This window comes from Palaemon carinicauda, chromosome 7 (genome assembly GCF_036898095.1).
Source record: "Palaemon carinicauda isolate YSFRI2023 chromosome 7, ASM3689809v2, whole genome shotgun sequence".
Classification (NCBI taxonomy): domain Eukaryota; kingdom Metazoa; phylum Arthropoda; class Malacostraca; order Decapoda; family Palaemonidae; genus Palaemon; species Palaemon carinicauda.
In genome coordinates, this window is record NC_090731.1 from 135,751,366 (window position 1) to 135,756,365 (window position 5,000).

The following is a 5,000-nucleotide window of genomic DNA, read 5'->3' on the forward strand; positions in this document are numbered from 1 at the left end:
TCTTGTGCCTACTCAAAATTTGCCTAAAGCTGATTCTCTTCTCTTCTTATGACCTGCTTTACATAGAAATCACACAAAACAAACGTAAATTGAGTCTTATGTTTTTTTTTTCATAGATCTCTCCAGATTTTCAAACAAAGTTTCTCTTTCTTTCTCTGTATTGGATTTTGTTGGTGTATACCTTTTATTTAATTTGATAACCAATACTGTAATTCTATCACTGATTCTATAAGATTCTTCTAAGTTACCTACACGATTTTTATCAATAAGAAAACCAACTCATTTTTTTTTTGTTCCTTCGATATCCTCTGAAGCAAAACATATTACCCAACTCTTCTAATTTCACTCACTCCTATTATATCCCAATTTATTTATATCAGCTGTTCTAGTAACACAGCAACATCTTCCCTAGACAGGGTCCTGACATTGTACTTTGCGAGGTTCAGTTTCCAGGGGTGGCCTTTTCTAGATTGTGTGTGTGTGTGTATATATATATATCTATATATATATATATATATATATATATATATATATATATATATATATATATATATATATATATATATATATATATATATATATATATATACAGTTTTATATTATTATGGCACTGTTGTCTGGGAACCAAAAATGTATATATTATGTATTACGGCTGGCAAGCTACACAACCTCTCCAGTTCCAAACTCACCTGTTTGTTTTTACATAAATCTGTTATATTTGAATAAACCCCGAACCCTGCGAAAATTATGTAACTCCCAGACGGCAATGTATAAAAGCACTGAATATCCAAAGAAGGTCTCTTAAGTACACTCAAAACAAAACTGGGTAATTATTATTAAGAACTATTTAACAGGGAAACGAGAGAGTACTGTGAAAAACACTGGTGATTGGAATAATAAACTCTTTACAAAAATAAATATATCATATAAAAATTACAACACTTTGAAAGAATTTACATGAAAAATAAATCACTCAAAATATTAAGTCTGATTAAAACTTAGATTAAGACAAAAGAAATTAATACTTATGGAAATTATACAACCACTGGTTTTACTGGAAATTAAAATTTACGCCAATATTTGATCTTGATACTTAATGAAAATAAACTTTTAACACTCTAATGATTAAACTCTTATAGAAATTACATAAAGTAACTGAAAAACTTACAAGTTTTTAGCTCGTACGAAGTAATCAAAGTTAAGACAAAATAAATATACTTCACGTTTCTACATAAATCTCCCTGGGCCAGATACAAAGATTTACACAATACCAGCACTCACTATAGCTCAATAAATTTTAAATTTCATGCAAAGTTGTAATAACGTTTTAACACACTACACATGATATACGTTGGGCACAAACTTAATCACTTTGGAGAGGACACACAATGTACTTGAGAGAGGGGATGTTTGCATCCCTAGGGGCGCATAATATTGAGTTAGTTATTTTAGATTCTTCTAAATAGATGGCTTGGGGGCCGGTTTACCAACGCCGGAGTTACCAACTAGATAAAAATTAAGGAGAATGAGCCTTGCTTGCAAGGCAACTATCTCTCAACAGGTCCACCCCCCACCGTTCTCAAACATTTAGAAAATAAATAAAATCTAACACTGGAGATTTGTGAACCTTCCAAAACTTGTGGCAAATATAATAATTGTGTATTTTCTCACAAGCATGATGCAATATCTCATGAAAACATAGAAAAATTACACAAGCCCTCGTTCATACGTCGCATAGTTCTTACTGCATACTCAATCAAAATCATGTAAGACTTCGTTGCAAAACACGTGGAATAAAAAGTTAACTCTTAGAAATAACGTAAATTTACATATACTGACTTAAATGAAGAATACAATGAAATTAACGACAAAAGTCTTACGTAACTTACATACAAAACTTGCATCTACATGAGAGGAACTCACCTTAAGAGCTGGCTATTCACCTCTTAAATACACATATGAAATACAAAAATAAAATATTTACTCTAGGCTAGACCAGCTTCATAAGAATATATATGAATATATATATATATATATATATATATATATATATATATATATATATATATATATATATATATATATATATATATATGTATGAATATATATATTTGAATATATATATATATATATATATATATATATATATATATATATATATATATATATTTATACATATACACTATGTATACATACATACATGTATATATATATATATATATATATATATATATATATATATATATATATATATATATATATATATATGTATATATATACATATATATGTAAATATATAATATATATATGTATATATATATATATATATATATATATATATATATATATATATATGTAAATATATAATATATATATGAATATATATAATATATATATATAAATATATATATATATATATATATATATATATATATATATATACATATACATATACATATATATATATATATATATATATATATATATATATATATATATATATATATATATATATATATATATATATATATATATATATATATAGTTTTGCTAATAGCAAGGCATTTGAAAAATATGGATTTTTTATGACCAATGCAGTATTATCAAGTGTTAAAAGTTATTCTCTGTTTGTGAGCTTTCATATTCATACCTTATCACCATACTTTAAAACCAAAGAAAAATAACATAATTGTCAATTAAAACATCAGATAATTATCCGCTGTAAACTAGAAATTAGAGGAATTTAAAAGTATAAAAGACGTTAAAAATTTAAAGATAAAAATTCAACTGAAAAACAAATGACATAAATAAATTATAAGTTAAAACGAAGCAGGCTTACAAAACTGATATTCCCATATGGATCGGTATTGGAAGGAGCTTATAGCATAAAGTTTTTAGTCAATTCCTCTGATGTCTGATTCCCCTAAAATGTATCTAAGGGTGTTTAATTCGGTCGGATATCTAAGAATGATTAAAGCTATTTATATTGCGATAAAATTTTGCAAGTTCTTAAACACTGACTTTCAAGCCCCTTTTTATCTGTTTTTATATATATTTTTAACTACTCAAAAATGTGGATTTTATCAATTTTTTACTGCTATTCAATTTATGCTGAATATTTTATCATGAAAATAGATATGCATAGTTCTAAACTCTGACAATTACACTTTAACATTTGGCGATATTTAGTATTTGCATGTGTCCTGTATATTGTTTCTTAAATGTTTTGAGAACTAACTTGTTTGAATAGGTAGTTGAACTTTTAGCCCTCGACTCTAGCCAAAAATTTCTGACTTATAATACATGAATGGTATTTTACCTGAAAATTTTATTATACTTCTTTACAGTATTATTATTATTTGTGTAAAATACGTTTTAATGTTTTAGTCAAGCATGATTACGGACGGAGTACAGTCTGAAAGTTCGATGTAATGAATAGGAAAATAAAAATAATTTCCAAATGGCTATTTTCTATCATCTAAAGAACTCCGAGCCGAGAAGTGAATAGTCCAACAGGAAATCGTTTGTTTGAAGGTGTAAGTGTATAGTATTGAACATAATATAAAAGAAAAGACGAAATTTACACATAGTTAAATGCATAAAAATAGAGAATCATTATTCTTAAGGTTTTTGCTGCTTGAAAACGATGACGCAAGATCGGTAGGGCTGTGCGAAGGACATTTGCCTTCCCTCAGTCAGTATATAAAGAGATCCCTGAGTCCTTCTCACCACAGTTGGCTCTGAGCAACCCACCATGATGTCTAAGGTAAGAAAACACAGAATTTCAATATTTTTTTCTACCTTTGAGTTAAGTGCAACGAGATTATTAATTTTTCTATCCCAATAATGCGATATAATATTGTAGTAAAAAAAGAAAAAAAAATGAAGAGAAAATAAAATTGATCAAAAACAAATATTGACTTACACTGATGAAACAATGCCCAATTAAATATTCAACATAGAATAATAATGTAATTCGCTATTTATTATTGTTCCAAAGTTTACAAGATGTGTTGTCCAATGTGAAAGTTATCATATATACTTCATTTTAAGTTTCTCCCGTGAGAACTTCATTTACAATTTAATCTGTATCTCAGAATATTAGAAATATGAATTAGTACTAAATTACCTAATTGGATCTTTAGTTTCATACATTCTATTTACAGTATTTTTCATCTAGAATTCTATTTTCTATTCAAAGTAAATATTTAAAGTAAGTATCAAATTACTCGAAAATAATTCAGTTGCTTATTTAAATGGTGTCATAGTTTTTTTTAGGTAAATACCTCATTATTAGAGACTTAAGATATGGGCCATTTTTGTTATCATACTTTATTTCATCTTTACGATATTTGCCTTTTTACGTGTAATTATAATCACATATCTCATAATTTTTTTGCAGATGATTCTTGCCACCTTTGCTGTGGTCCTTCTTGGGATGGTTGCAGCTGATCCTGTAGCAGATCCTGAACCTGGTCACTTTGGAGGTGGACTCCACCGTGGTTTTGGTGGCCACTTCGGTGGATTTGGTGGCCATTTCGGTGGACGTGGATTTGGACATGGATTTGGTGGTGGGTATGGAGGATACCGTGGAAAAAGGAGCCCTGTAGCTGAACCTGAAGCCAACCCTGAGGCTCTTGCCGACCCAGAACCTGAAGCAGATCCTGGTCACTTTGGAGGAGTCCACCGTGGATTCTCTGGATTTGGTGGCCATCATGGAGGTAGCTTTGGTGGATTCGGAGGTTTCGGTGGACACAGGGGCTTTGGAGGAGGTCATTTTGGAGGAGGCAGATTTTATGGTTAAGAGAAAAGAGATGAAGGTTTTCTAGTTTTCTTCTTGAAAGTAAATAAATGAGAGTATTTTCAAAATATGTATATCACTTTTATTGACCGCACCTAACAATTGAATCATTTATTCATGATAAATATTACTATACAACTATTAAAAAAATAACAAAGTTTCCTACTATAGTCGCTCCATTCAAAGAAAATTAAAAAAA

The 5,000-nt window shown here is 28.6% G+C and overlaps 1 pseudogene; it reads left to right on the forward strand.

Annotated features, from left to right (window-relative positions):
• The window catches only part of LOC137644551 (acanthoscurrin-1-like), a 12,616-nt pseudogene extending 7,744 nt beyond the window's left edge, over positions 1 to 4,872 (forward strand).
• The last annotated feature ends 128 nt before the right edge of the window (positions 4,873 to 5,000 follow it).